We start from the raw sequence: 15,661 nt of genomic DNA on the forward strand, positions 1-15,661 counted from the left end.
TCTTGAAAGATTTGGCAATAACTTCTTAACCATGTAAACATTCCTTGTTTAATGTTTGCATTGATAGTGATTCTCTTTTTATGGGAGGACTTTCTTTTCTCCTTTTATCATACTGAAACTCATTTGGAATTTTCTTATTCTTCTCAGGTCATTTGTACTGTAGGTTTTATTTCCTAATTGGACAATGAAGGCAGGGGTTTAGTTTATATTCTTTATATAAAAATATTGAACTGAAGTAGAAGCCAATTCTGCTCCTAGTGTTCAGTACTAATTTATGACAAGTGATCGCCCACAGAGTGGAAGGGTCAGGCATGATGTCCTCATTTGCATAATGAGGCCACTTTCATCTCAGATATACTTTTCCCCTCTGATTCTGCAAGTGCTAGAGATTCCTATGTGTACCACATTTATAAAATAAACATACAGACTTTAAGTTGCTCCCAATCCTGTATGTTCTAGTCTCAATAAGATCAGCTTATTTTGACATGTTCTATATACAAGTGAGATCATACAGTACTTATAGAACCTTTAATTCTTTATGAAGTATCTATGATCTGCTTATATTGTATGTAATATAATAACCATACCTTGTCTTTAAATACCATTTAACAATTTCAGATATGGGAACCCTTGTCTTAAAATGAGTTATAAACAATCTCACACAGTCATATATTGTGACCCTACTTTTCTTTTTTATTACAGTGTTCATTGATTCTCACAGCTAATGCCTGGCAAATCCTTATATGGATGTAGAACACATTTGGCTTAGCTTCTAAATTCATATTTCCACATAGGATCACTTCTTTCATCAAAGGAAGGTTTCTCAGACCACTGCCCTTCTCTTCTCTAGATCTCCTGTGATTTCAACAACACTGCCATCTTCCTTCCTAACCAGGAAACATTGACTGAGTCCTTATGATGTGCATGGCAGCAGTCCAAATTCTGTCCTCAGGAGAAATGGGAACAGCTGCCTGTTATTTTCTATATCATAATCTTTCATACATTTGAAAACTATTTCCAGAGTCTAAGATCATTAACTTTAAAAGAGCTTCAAATATTGGACAAGGTCAATTGCTGCACAAGAAAGAATGTGCAGGGTGAAAGAGAACATGTTATGGAGAGAGGAAGCTGTGTGTGTGTTAGCAGCTGGAGATCCATTTCTCCCATAATGCAGCAGGCAAGCACAGAAGAAGATGAGCTGTCAGTCTCCTGGTGCACATCATTTGTCACAAGTCCTTTTACATCTTCACAGGCAGGGACACCTCTCTTAGTATGCAGAGCTTGTTATGGGACCAGTGGTCTCTATGCACACTCACTGCACTTTGTTCCTGTCAGTTAATGTAGCTGAGAACAGATGTACTGGAGGATTGCAATTTTTGCTTCTGCTCTTGACAGTTGAAATTAAAATCAAATACCAGGCTATATACGTCTATAAAGATATATGGTTGTTCCATGCTCCCAAGTGGTAGAGGGTTGGTTTACAGTGCTTTTTTGGGGTAGACATTGATTGCATGTGAAATCTCACATAAGAGCCATAGAATAGCAATGGTATATCATGGAATTCTCACCTGAGAATTGGATAAAGTTTCCAGTCTGAAAAAAGGATGCATATGCCTTCCATACCTCATTCCTTACTCTAAGGAATGAACATTTAGTGTGCTTACTAGCATAGCAATTCACAGTGATATTGCTGTTCATGAAACATGGTATCAAATTGCTGCAGGCCAGTTTAAATAGGATCTCTTTTGAATAGAAGAGACTGCATAACTTCAGCTATTACAACCATTCTTTATTTTCAGGTTTATTCAATAGCACTTTGAGTAATGTATTTCTTTATTCTATTTTATGATCAGTGTTTCCTATGCCTTCCTTTTTTCAAAAATACCTGTCTCCTCATGTGAAATTTTACTTGAGTTTTGAGGTTTTAGTTCAGAGAACTTAATTAAACCCATCTGAGGTAAGAAGAGCTGACATATTTTAGGGCAAATTATCACTAAGACTGAAAATTTTCTGTTTGTACTCAAAAACTTTAATTAATTAATTAAAATATTTTATATTTATTTTATGTGTATGGATATTATGCTTACATGAATTTGTGTGAGCCACTTTTGGACCTGGTGCCCATGGAGGCCGGGTGCAGGTTTTCTACCCCCTAGTCCTGGAGTTACATATGGTTGTTTCTGTGCATTCCAGGAATAGGACCTGGCTTCTCTGAAGAACAGCCAGTATTCTTAAAAACTAAGCCATTTCTCTAACCCCTAATATCTTATTTGTTTGTTTATTATGTTTATTTGTCTAGTGACAATCATTCCTCCTTTCTTTTTTTTTTCTTTACTTTTCTTCTATGTTCATTCCATTAGCACTGACTGACATTTTCTGGACAGAATGCCCCAATTAAATGGAACAGACAGAGTTCCCAAAGTCTCAAGGTCTCTACTGCTCACTCACTGTTCTCCCAATTGGGATCATTTGTATGAGAGCTAGATCTCCTTGAACTCTCCTTGTGTCAGAGACATTCTCCTTTCAAATATATTCACAAGCATTTTATAGCACCCAACTAACTTATTGAGGTACTAAGAAAACAAGGTCACTCATATATATATATATATATATATATATGTATATATGTATATTTCATGTCATGTATGCTCATGTATACATATGTATACATATCTTTGTATAGTATATCTTAAGTAAACTATGTGTAAACACACAGACATATTTGTAAATAAATAAAGTTGGTTCTGACTTTTCGTATTAGTTTTTCTCTATAAGAAAAATCACAAGGAACTCCTACTCCCTGAGAAACTACAGGGTGAGGTTCCCTTGGGACCCTTTGTCACAGTGTACTTGCCAGTTGATGAATGCATAGCCTTGTTTTATATGTGTTTCTGTTTAAGGACACTTTATTCTGTACATGTCGTGGATTCATTGATTCTGAGCTCACAGTTAGCTATAGAGTCATTCAGGATTGGATGGGGGTAGACCTATGCATCATCTTCTCTGTACGACTTGCTGCCCTGTTCCTGTGCTTAGGACTGCTAAACAGCACATCAACTCTATGGCAGTCAGAACAAACCTACAAACACTACCAACATGCACAAGTTATGGAGGATGGGGAAGGACACTTGTTTGCAGCATGAAAGCTAGAACAATACAGCACAGCACTGCTGCTTTTAATCTCAATTGTTATGAATGACAGCTTTGTTGAAATGTTTCTTTCGTGTGGGTCTTCAATTGATTGATTGTGAAAAAAATTCAAATATTGATTTTATGGTTACAAAAAATAAATGAGGATATGTGTGTGTGTGTGTGTGTGTGTGTGTGTGTGTGTGTGTGTGTGTGTGTTTCAATCACATTGACTACAGAAGGGAAATTAAAATCACAAGTGAGGGATAGTACATGTGGTAATTTTACCTTTGATGAGAATTTCTGAAGGAAGAGTAGAACAATCACCAAAGAATATCAAATTCATGCAGTTGTCATACAGCTCTGATTCCCCACAGTGATCCCAAATTTCTGGCTTATGAAACCAATCAGGAAAATAGCTCCTGCCTCTCCATGCCTGTTTGTCAGGTCTTTTTGATTACATAATAAAGGATTAATGGGGAATTCAGGTCTTTAGAAGAGTATGGACATGGTTTTGCCTGTCACAGCCTGTTCAAACTCATAGTTGCTTGTGATACAGCCCTGCATGACAGTACTGCCTCATAGAAGGGTTTTCTCCTCAGCTTGCTCAGTGTCTGGGGTACAAATAGTGATATCTTCTCAGCATTGTAGACATCTGTCATCTAAATTCTGACAGCAATGACTTGGAAAGCTTGTCTGTGGGCTCCTTTGTTACTTCATCATGAGTCCATGTTTTAACACAACAAATGTCTAACGTTTTAACATCATGGATTTTATTATATTTATCTGACCAACCTATTGGATATTCATAGTTACCTTCACTTTTCAGTTCAGCATGGTGGGTAGTTCCTTGTTTTAGGATGAGGGTAGCACTTGATGGTGTCTATGCCCTGTGCATCCACTCTTCCAATGTATTGCCTAGGTCTTCATTTTTATTTTCAGTTTTCATTAAAAATTTTGCACTTCATCACTTTTAGAATAGAACATGGGTGGGTTACTTTTCTTATTACTCAGGTCATAGGTCATTGCCATAGTAGCAACATAGTCTTATAGAAGATGTTCACCATCATCCAGTGCTATTGGCAAATGTAATTCCTTGCTACTTTTCTTATCATTATTTCTTTGTAGGAAGAAGTGCCAGGTGTATAATATTTTCCACAATATTGTCACATCATAAAACAGAAAAAAAAGACCCACCAGAGTGAGTAATATGTACAAATTTTAGCTGCACACAGGGCATTGTAGAGAGCCCATATTGGAGTTTAGTATCATCATATGCCATTTTATTACTCTTTGTGGGTGTGTGCACCTCAAGGAATCTAGGCATGGATAGGAAATACATGCAGAATCAGAACAGAAATAACAGGACACTTCTCTCCTTAAGGATGCTAACTCTGCTGTGAATTGTACATCTGGGTTTTGACTACAAATCTTCAAAAGAAACTAGGCATGCAATTTCCTACCTGTTACATATCAATGTCCAAAAAGTTTTAGGTTTTGGAAGTTGTAGTATTTAGTATGTGAGGATTATATTAATAAAAATTGCAGCCATCAAAACAAATTCACAGTAGAAATGATTTATCTAGATTGAGATGCATGTTTTTAGGAATGTCTTGAAGTCTATAGCTTATTATGTATGACAAGTTTGATATAATTATACCTAGCATGTCCCTCCAGGGAGTTCTAGAATAGTCTGTAAGCCATTTCATTAATATGTTACTAATGTATAAGAAAATGAACATATTTAAAGTGTTTGGATGTATACAAATATCATAAAGCCATCATCACAACAAGACATTGAACCCATGCCCCATGGCTCCCCATGGTGTGTTTTTTTCCTTTAGTGCTTTTTCTTGCCACAGACACTCATGTGCATGCTGTCAGGTTGAGTTTTGGAATCATGCAACTACCCTTTTTCTCTGACTTCTTTTATTCAGAATAGCTCTCATGAATTGTTGCCATATTTTTGCTGTGTGTGTGTCAATGCAACACTCATTTTGATCCTAGGATAATGTGTCATGTTATAGATATGCTGTAATTTGCTCATCTAATTACATAGTAGGCAACATTTGGCTTCTTTTGCATTTTGATCTACTACAAGTAAAGCTGCTGTGAGAATTTGGGCAGCAGACATTTGTGGATTCATTTGTCTGGGATAAATGTTAGGAGATGTAGTGATGAGATCACACAAAAGACAGATGTTTAGCCTTTCTTAGAAGCTGCCACAGTCATCCACCATGCTTGTAGCTTTCTGGATTGCATTCCCACCAGCAGTACTCTTGTGTTACGGCTCTTCACATCCTTTCCATGGCTTAAAACAATCTCTCTTTTTAACATAAGACATTCTAATAATATGTTTAAGTATCACCTTGTAGCCTTAAGTTGTATTTTACTAATGACTGAATATGGTGACCGTCTTTCACATGCTTTTTTTTTTAATCTATAGATCTTTCCAACCAATGTTTTCTTTCTATTACATTGTTCAAATTATTAAATCATTTTAACATTGTATATTTTTATAATCCTTTCTGGGTCTGGAGATTCCATGTTTGCTTGAATGTGTGTGTGTGTATGTATGTGTGCATGTGTGTATAATGTGTATCTTTTATTAGGTGAGTGATAAGCAGGTATTTTCCTGCCCCCATCTATGATTTGTGTTTTCATTTTATTTCCTTGGAAGAGCTGTGGTTCATAATTTTTCTGTACTTACTATAACTGAATAATACCTTGTTCTTTGATAATTTGTTAGAACTGTTTGCCATGTACCAAATCAGGAAGATTTCTCTTCTGCATGTGTAACTTTATATATTTTATAACTTAAGAATTTATAATTAGAATTATGGCCAATTATTATTCTTTTTCCATCATAAAGAAACTGTTCTAGATCAGCTTTTAGTTGCCTCTTCTAGGCCTTGGCCATTGTCTTGTTTTGAGCCTACATTACCCAGCTTTAGTAAGAACCTTGCTGGGTATCCCCAATCTTTTCCTAGTTGTTGTCTCATCAAACTCTACATCCTCTGTCACCCTATCTAAGTCTTTGCCTGACTTCAATGAAGACTCCAGTTTTGTCAGGACAGTTTGGCCAGAATCCTCCCTTATGCTCTTTGTTCCCTCTTAGTTGCCACCACTTGTCCCATCTTCCACGGGCACTTCTTGTTCATTAATACTGAATTTGGAATTCAGATCTATTCTATATTGAGGTTTTGTTTGCTCAATTTCAATAATTCTTGAATGAAATTGGTTTTTATTGTCCACTTTTGCACATCTTTGGCAATGGTGTTGGAAACAAGTTTCAGTTATCATTTATGTTGATAAGTATATAGGTAGCAATTAACACCTAGAGCCACAACTGGTCAACATGCAGAGAATAACAGATGGCAGAACTCTTAGTCATAAATGGGACACTTATATTTTCTCCTCAAGGCTCAGGGAGCATAATGGGAGAAGGGTAGAAAGTCAGTAAGAATCAAAGTTTTTTTTTCTTTCTCTCCATCTATAATTTATTTTTTATTAACATTTTATTACATCCCAATCACAGCCCCCTACTCCTCTTCTCCCGGTCTTGCCATTACAAATCCTTCTCTCTTCTCCTGCCCTTCTCAGAGATGAGGAAGCCGCTTTGGGTACCACCCCACCTTGGGACATCTAGTCCTAGCAGGATTGAGCATCCCCTTTCTCCCTGAGGTACAGCTACTCAGTACAGGTAGGGGAAGGGGATCCAATGGCAGGCAACAGAGTAAAAGGCAGTCACCTCTTCAATTGTTAGGGGACCCACATGGAGGTTAAGCTGTACATCTGCTACAAATGTGTGTTGGGGGTCGGGGGGACTATTTTTAGTCCCTGCATGCTCTTTGGTTGGTGGTTCTGTTTCTGTGATCCCCATGGACCAGGTTAGTTGATTCTGTAGGTCTTCTAGCTCACTCAATTCTATCATCCACTCTCCCACAAGAGTCCTGTGCTCTGCCTAATGTTTGACTATGGGTCTCTGCATCTCTTTCCATCTGGTGCTAGATGAGGCCTCTCAGGAACCAGCTATGCAGGTTCTTGTCATACATGTCTTTCTGGCTCTGCATTACCTCACTCAGGATGATATTCTCAAGATTTATCCTTTTGCCTGTAAATTTTGTGATGTCTTTGTTTTTAATAGCTGACTAGTATATTTTATTAATTTTATTTTTATACTTTGTAGGTTTTGATTTTTAGGCTTTAGTTTTGTTGTATTCTCATGTTTTTATTTTGTTTGTTGGAGAGAAAGAGAAAGGAAGGAGCTAGGTTGGGGGAGTTGTGAGGATCAGGAAGGAGCTAAGAAAGGGAAAATATAAAAATATATTATATGAAAAAATTATGGAAATTAAAATTAAGGAAAAAATATCAGAGGTGGTGGATGACTAGAGTGAAACAATGTTTTCCAGAAACAACAGGGTAGTTGTACAGTTGAACTTGGAGAAATTGTGACAGCATACTTAAGATGTATGCAAACTCAAACCAGATCAAATCTGGGCACAGAGGAGAACAGGGACATGAAGTCCTAATCTCAACTGAGGAGCTACTAGCAAGTGATCCCTGATAGAAGAATAAAAGTCAGTTTTCTTTAAGAAATAAATGAGTCAGTTTTCTTTAAGGACATGGTCCCTGGTAGGTCACCACACTCAAGTAGGAAGATAGTCATGTAGTACTATATGGGCGTCACAAAGAAGACTGGAGGAGCTTTACATAATAAGCACATAAAGGTAGGAGAGTTTGGGAAGGAGTGGATTTCAAGGAGTGGCAGGTCATGGGATGAACATTATTAAAACATTTTGTATGATATTCTCTAAGAGTTAATAAAAAAATAAAATATTTAAAACCAACATTTACTCCCTGAAAATGTGCAAAGAGACACCTTGGTGTTGGTCTTATTCTTACATCAGTTGAGGCAGAGAGCAGATGGAAACCCCTTTGTTCATCCTAGCTTGATGCCTGATTTGGTGGCCAAAGCTGTTTTATACCCAGGACACATAAAAATCAAATTGATTCAACTCAAATACAGGTAGCATAGAGTAGTAAGAGGAATACAGACAGAATCTAGTGAACCACCATATCATCCGCAGACCTGTTCTGCTGTTCATGGAACAGTTGGGCCATAGATACCTGCTTGCTCTCACTCCACAGACCTCTAGGTCAAGGAGCCCACCAGCCACATGCTCAGCCTGCAAAAGAAGCCACCACAGTGTACAAATATGTGGTGGAGAAGTAGGAGAGCTTGAACATTATGAAGAGAGATGGAACTAGAGACTTAAGGGTGGAGAGGAGTAGCCTGTTGTGAGCAGCCAGGCCCACCACCTGGGGCCATGATGAGGTCCCAGCCTGAGCTGTTGCTAAGGTCTATGACTAGGTCCCTGGCTACACAGTGGCAGGTGTTAGTACTAATGTCCATAGCTCATATTACCACTAGAGAACAGCAGGACTTTCTTGGTCAGGGCACCTGCTGGGAACCATATGGATGTCCAGGGGCTGTGTAAAACTCAGTGTCTGTGGAATTCTGGAGAGCTGGTCCCATCCCTCACTAGTGATATCTTTTGGTAGAGTGAGCCCTGTACCTCCCCAAGGAAGTACAGTGGAACTGGCCCTGGTAGCAGAGGTGTAGGTGAGCTGATCCCAATGGTATGAGAGTAGAAAGGCTGACTCTGACAATTGAGTCATGAGCACAGGAGAATTATCCCTGCCTTTTACCAGTTGCAACATTCTGGAGAGTAGGCACTGTACTTCAACTGTATAGCACATCAGTGCTGATGCTAGTGGGGGATGAGGGGTGGAGGTGAGCCAGCCCTGAGAGTAAGACTGAAGGTGTATTGGCCACACCACCTTCCATGAGGTGTTGTGGGTAAGGGGATAATTCTCTTTTCCCTTTGTCCTGACCACCTGGGACAGTTGAGACATCTAACTCCAGAATTATGAGAGTAGTTGAGCTGTCCCTCACCAACTGTAACACTTGGGAGAGTAGGCCCTACATCTAGCCTAAGCAGCACAGGAGAGCAGGACCTGGTGGAGTGTGTTCAGGTCGAAAGATCCCTCAAAAGAGGAAACCCTCACTCTAGTCTCGGGATTACATGACCTCCACGAGATTCATGAGAGATCGAACTTGGTGCAAACACATGAGGTTTATTCGGGAAACCAGTGTACTGGGGCTGAGCTCGTAACCCATGCAGGGGCAGAGGAGTTCAACCCCTAGCTCAAGAAGTATAGGGTATTTAAAGGAAAAAAAACACAAACCAGGGGAAGTGAGGGGAATTCCAACCCAAGTTATTCAGTCAGTTAGGGAGGGGAACATATTCATTTTAGGAATGTAATCTAGAAATGTAATCTTACTGAATTATCTACCAGTCAGCAGGGTGGAGAGCCTTGTGAACTAGTTGACTTTCATTCCTAGTTCCACCCTCATTGTGGTTCAGTCAAGTTCCTGGAACCCAGGGCTCTGAGCCGGCTGACCTGCATTCTTAGTTCTGCTCAGTCTTCTAGGGGTCATAAAAAACTTTTTTTACATTTTTCATACTTTTCAAGGTGAATGGGTCCCTGAAGGAACAAGTCGGGGAGAGCTGGTCCTCCACTCGTCTCTTGTAAAGCGTCATGGGTGTGGAGTGGAGTTCTCACCTCTTCTCCTGTCACTACCTAAGGTAGTCAGGCCTGCTGGCCACAAGAATATGAGAATGGGAGAGCCAGCCCTGCCCTTCACTGGTTGTAACATTCAGGACAACAGATCCTGTATCCTTCCTGGACAAAATAGTGAAACTGTCCCTGATGGTGTAGGTATGGGTTAAGTGGCTCCAAGGGCAGGAGAGAGAGCAATATGGCTGATCCTACCTCCTGTCAATGGTGTCATTGGTTGCCTAGCTGGAGCAGTGCTAGACAGCTTGCCATGGTGGTGCAGATAAAGAAGAGCCATCAGGCTGATAAGCTCTGCTACCACCCAGTTCCAGATCCTGTGGGCCCACCCCAAAGTATATATTATCTGTGAATAGTTGGGATAAGTGAAAGGGCCAGCCCTGCTGATCCAAAATTGCAGTACTTCCATGACTCAGGGCTACAACAGGATAACCAGGAGGAGTCCTGCTAAGGATTCAATATTAACGGTTTCACAGAAGCCAGAGACTTAGAACCAGACCAATGACTCATTGCAATGAATTTGCAGGTAAAGATGTGTGACGGATATACTGTGGGACACTGGGAAATTCTACAACTTCCACGATGAGATGTTTTCAATACTTTGTATTTTTATTTGTTTGTTTGGTTTGTGAGTGTATGTGTGTGTGTGTGTGTGTGTGTGTGTGTGTGTGTGTGTGTGTGTTTTATTTTCAGGGAAGGCTGCAAGAGCAAGGGTCAACTATGAGGGAACAGGGAGATGAACAGGACTGGGGTGCATGATGTAAAACTCACAAAGAAACAGTATAAAGTTAAAAAAGAGAGAAAAATGAGACATATTGAATCCTTATTAACTGTTGGGTAGTGAGGATGCAGCCATTAAGAAACAAAAATTATTGACCACTTAATACATGTCTACAAAGAGTAAAGAGACAGTAAGAATCATACTTATAGTGCGCATGGCTCTGACATTTAATGGTTTTCTTACATTTTTGAAGAACTACTGATACTGTAATCATAAAATCTGTGTAATTCTCATAAAATATAACTGCTTAAATATTAGGAAAAATGTAAAGACCTTTTCTTTTAATTAGATATAAGTAAGGGACTTTCTTATATCATCCATACATTCTTTATCTTGATCATCTGCCCAACTCCAATGTGTACTCATCTTCTCCCAGCTGTGCTTTTCTACTTGAAGCCACAAAATATTCTATTACTCTAACTACTACTACCTTAAAAATCCCTTTTTCTCTCCTCTTTCTACTTTCACAGCTGCATATATTCACATATATAAAAAATAAAATCCCGGATTCACTTATGACATAGAACATGGTATTTGCCTTTCTGAGTCTTGGTAATCTCAATATAATAATTTCTAGATTCACCCATTTTCCAAAATTTCCACAATACTATTTTCCTTATAGCTAAATAAAATTCCACTGTGCATATGTACTATATTTTCATTATACATTCAGCTGTTGATGGACACATAGGCTGATTCCATTCCCTAACTCTTATGAAAAGAGCAGAAATATACATACATGGAAGTGCCAGCATCTCTGGCACTCAGAATCTTACATTATATGTGAGCTAAACATTTAAGATTATTAATCTTATATACCTTGCTTCCTTTTATACATATGCACCAGATTACTGAAAATATACTACTCCCTTAGCACAATTAAAGTTCATATATAAGTGTAGACTCGTGTAGTCACAAGTACCATATGACATCTTGATATACACATACAGAGGGAACTGACCACCATCATCAGACTAATTAGAATATTTACTTCCTCACAGCCGCCTTTATGTATATGATGGGTCCATTGAAATTTACTCTCCAACCTCATTTCTATCACACAATACAATATTATAAATTATAGTCACTATGTTGTACATTATTAACTCCCTCTCAGATTTATTCATGCCATATAACTAACCATTTCTTATCTTTTGAGAATTATGACCCCCTTTCTTCACTCCACTCATCTGCCAAGGACAAGCCTCGGCTTAAAGATGGGTTCCTGAGAGAAGGGGTATCTGGGAGCTGCAAAACAAATGACTAGAAGTGAAATTGTGGGTCCAAGCTCCCTCCCCCTCTCTCTTTTTTTCCCTCTCCCACCCCTTATGCTTCTCCCCCTCCCTTTCCTTGCTAGAGACAGATTTTTCTTGCTATTCTAAAAACTCTCTGGATAGCTTATCTCTTCCAGATCAAAAGACCAGTCTTTCCTTTATGTATCAACTTAGTCATTATCTCAGGTTCCCTTTTTGATTTTCCCATGAATCATCATTCTTGACCCCAGCCCTTTGATTCTTAGAAAGAGAGAACAAGTGCAAGCACAGACAAGATAGCTGGGTGGGACCCCACCCTGAAATTACCATTCTGACCAAGCCTGGGCCTGAACATAAAGGGCCTATGACCCAGACTGGCCTTGAACTCAGGAATCTGCCTGCCTTTGTATGCATAAACAACAACAAAACAAAACAAAGTTTATCTGGGTAGGCCCCTGCCCTGGTATGGATCACCATTTCCTACAACTCTTTATCTCCTTCCTTGGTGTCTTTCTGGCACAGTGGCTCACAGTGCAGCTGCTTCTGTTCCTTTATACCTGTAAGGCTCCTTATATAATCCATAATGCATTCTTATATTTTGCAGAGTTTGCAAATATTATATTTTTGAATTCATGTTTTCAGCTTTCTTTTCCACAGCCTTAAGATCTGTCCAGAAGGTCACAGCCTTCTATTATTTTGCTGAGATATTAGACACACTCTGGCTTCCTGGACTCATGTTGTCTCTGATTATCATAGTAACCTTGGCAGAAAAGGCAATCCTCGAAGGAGGAACTTGAAAATATGTACACTGTTATACGAACAAGCCTTATTCCCACGCAGCCATCCAAGCTTGTAAGGTCTCATGCCTTGCTGGCTCTGTTTCAGGAGTGGGAACCATGTCACACCATCCCTACCATGACCAGACCAGACTCTCTGCATTTGTCTTTGTTAACCATGTTCTATGTTCTACTTATATATGCTTTAGTCTTTAATATTCTACATGTAAGTGATAGCATGCTGTCTTAGAAGTTGGAGTTAAGGATCTCTGCTGTGGCTCTGACTTTATTGTCCTTGTGATCCCTTCTGCCCTTGATGCTATTATATTACAGGAAGGCTCTTTCCAGATGGTGGTATATTGATATTGGACTTCTAAGGCTCCAGAACGATTAGTAAGTTTATGGTTTCTATAAAATTATTCAGAGTTCATTTCTTTGGTGAAGCAGTACAAATGAACAAGGGTGGGTACCATAACTAAGAAATGATTGCTTATTCCTGTGATTTTGAAGATTTAAGCTTACATTTTCTTTTGCAAACTCATGCTTTCACATCTCATGTTTAGGTGCAGTTTGGGGATATGTTTTTACTGAGCATGCTGTGAAGGCTCTGAGTCCTTTCCTTCACTACCAGCTATGCAGTATTCCCTCAACAATTCTTTTAAAGTGTTTTTGGGATCAGATTGCTGCTATTTGTTGAAGACTGTTATACCTGTAGTCATAGGAGATACAATATCCTTTAGTTTTCTTTTCTTCTTGAAATGTCTTTAACTGTTGGATATTATGGAAATAATAACCCAACATAATGAGCTGAGAAGTATTCCCTTCTCTTCTATATTTTTCAAGGGCTTCTGAAAGATATGTATTAATTTTTCTTTCATGGTTAGCTGGAATTCATCAGCAAAGGTCACCTGGGACTTGGATACTCTAGTGAGAAGTATTCTAAATTACTAATTCAATCACTTTTACTTGTTATATATATTCCAATTTCTTGTTTTACTTGAGTCAAATTCACTAGTCTTTATCTCTCTATGAATTTTGAGTTTCATTTATATAACCTAATTTGTTGGCATACAATGTAAGTAATTTTTATAATCCTTTTTACTTCCACAAATTTGGCAGCATTACTCTCGATTTCATTTCTCATTTTAGTATTTCATTATTTTCTTGGTTAGTCTAGCTAAAGAGTCTTCAATTTTGCTGCTCATTTCAAAGAACCAACTTGTGGCTTTATTGACTTTTTCATTTTTCTATTCTGCATTTTATATATTTCCTGGCTTCTCTGACACCCACAAAGTTCTTCATTTTCTTTTTCCAAACATTTTTATGTATTTTCATATATGATGGGGCATTAGGGGTTGTGTTAGCCTCTGTGGTACATCATGCTGAGCAAAACCAGACACAAGTCTCAACAGTGAATCTTGTTATTTTAATAGAAAGCGATCACATTATCAGATATGTTTACTTAAAATTCAGTACATTTTAAGGACTCTCATTCTAAAATAATATATAAAGAGGTATTTCTTGACATAGAGTGAGAAAAGGATTTGTGGGGATAGAAATAAAGAACTAGGGATCAGTGAAGAGCAAGTCTTTGAAAGTGGACAAGGGGCCTCAGGGGAAAGAGTCAGTAAGTGCTTTTCTTGTGCAAGAAACTGAACTGGGGAAGATGTGGCTGGCATATAGGTAAATGAAGAAGTGTTAGGAAGATCTTTTAGTGCTAGCCATTCCACACTGCAACTATCAAACTTTTGGCTTCATAATGGATTGGATATAGGAATAAAAACAGTTGAGAAAGAAGAGTCGAGAATAATTTTCCTTTCACTTATGAAATTGGATGAATGATGTGTCAATAATTAATTGAACTAAGATTCTGTGGGACATTCATTGGAGTGTATTGCCCTGATATATTGAGTTTAATCTGTTGTTAAGTGAAAAATAGAGCCAAGAACTGTATTGAATTTGAATAGTATTTATTAGTGCTCATAACATTAAATAACAAAAGCACCCACTTTGTGTGTGTGTGTGTGTGTGTGTGTGTGTGCACCCACGTGCATGCGTGTGTGAGTGTGTGCTAAGGCAATTGAGTAAAGAATTGAGAGAAGAGAAATGAATAGAATCTTTAAGGCTCCTTTGATGCTGTGAGTTCATACCCCCGATAATCCCAACAGGCCATTTTGTAGGGCATTTGACCTCTTGGGTAGACACAGAGACAAAGCAGAGTATGTGCTGCACGAAGAATGAAATTTTCAATCATTAAATATGATGAGGTGTGGAGAAAAGCTGGGAGATCAAACCAATGTATAGTGGAGCTAAGGGTATCACTCACAGAATGTGAGCAAGAAAATAGAAACACGATGGACCCGAGGGATGGGGGAGGTTGGCAGAGAAGTCAGGAGTCAGGGCGTTGCGTTTTACCCACCCGTGGCATCCTTGAAAATCCAGAAAAAAAAAGATCCCTTTGTGGATGCATTGCCTTAGTTTAATCCGCATAGAAATACTGCTGTTGTCAAACACTGCTCATTCTCAGTCACTAGATCCTGACTCAGCAGTGTGACAGCAGTAGTCTCAGTGCGTGCAATCTGCAGAGCACTGTGCTTTTCAGTTCCACCATACTTAGAGCCAATAAATCTATCCAAAAGTAAGACTTGTTTTCTTGGTCTTATCTCTTTCTCTTTTTGTATGTTTACATGTGTTTAAAATAAAAATTTAATTCTTTCTGCTGGCACTCAGGGCTTCAGTCCTTTTTCCTCACCTAATACCAGATCAGGTTCCCTTCTCCCCTCCACTTTCCCCCAACCCTGTCCACTTTCCCTCCCAGGTCCCTCCCTCCCTCCCCACTTGTGATTGCTTTCTTCTCTCTCCCAAGTGAGACTGAGGTGTCCTCACTTGGGCACTTCAGCTTGTTGATCTTTTAGAGTTCTATGGACTGTATCTCAGGTATTCTGTCTGTTTTTGTTTATTTGTTTGTTTGTTTGTTTTGTTATTTTCTTTTTGGCTAATATCCACTTATTAGTGAGTACATACCATGCATGTCCTTTTGCATCTGAGTTACCTCATTCAGGATTATATTTTCTAGTTCC

General features: G+C 38.7%; 1 non-coding gene across 1 annotated transcript; it reads left to right on the top strand.

Moving 5' to 3' along the window:
* The first annotated feature begins 7,984 nt into the window (after nucleotides 1–7,984).
* On the top strand, nucleotides 7,985–8,130 carry LOC116092745. The gene has a single exon (XR_004119461.1). It is a non-coding gene; the product is annotated as a small nucleolar RNA SNORA48 (small nucleolar RNA).
* Nucleotides 8,131–15,661: the final 7,531 nt, after the last annotated feature.

The sequence above is a fragment of the Mastomys coucha genome, unplaced genomic scaffold, assembly GCF_008632895.1.
Source record: "Mastomys coucha isolate ucsf_1 unplaced genomic scaffold, UCSF_Mcou_1 pScaffold15, whole genome shotgun sequence".
NCBI classification, from domain to species: domain Eukaryota; kingdom Metazoa; phylum Chordata; class Mammalia; order Rodentia; family Muridae; genus Mastomys; species Mastomys coucha.